We start from the raw sequence: 207 nt of genomic DNA on the forward strand, positions 1-207 counted from the left end.
AGAGCGCCTGGGCCTGGTTCCTGCGCGAGGCACGTCACCGGGGCTCACCGCTTCTCCTCGCCACTTTGGAAATGCCACGGGGACCCCTCAGCTCCGGCAGGATGCTGTCTGCCCATCCATCCATCCATCCGTGCATCATGCACGCGTGCATCTGTCCGTCTGTGCATTGTGCGCCCCTGCCCACGTGCATCAGTCCATGCACCCATG

The sequence above is a fragment of the Cariama cristata genome, unplaced genomic scaffold (assembly GCF_000690535.1).
Source record: "Cariama cristata isolate BGI_N322 unplaced genomic scaffold, ASM69053v1 scaffold34166, whole genome shotgun sequence".
NCBI lineage: Eukaryota > Metazoa > Chordata > Aves > Cariamiformes > Cariamidae > Cariama > Cariama cristata.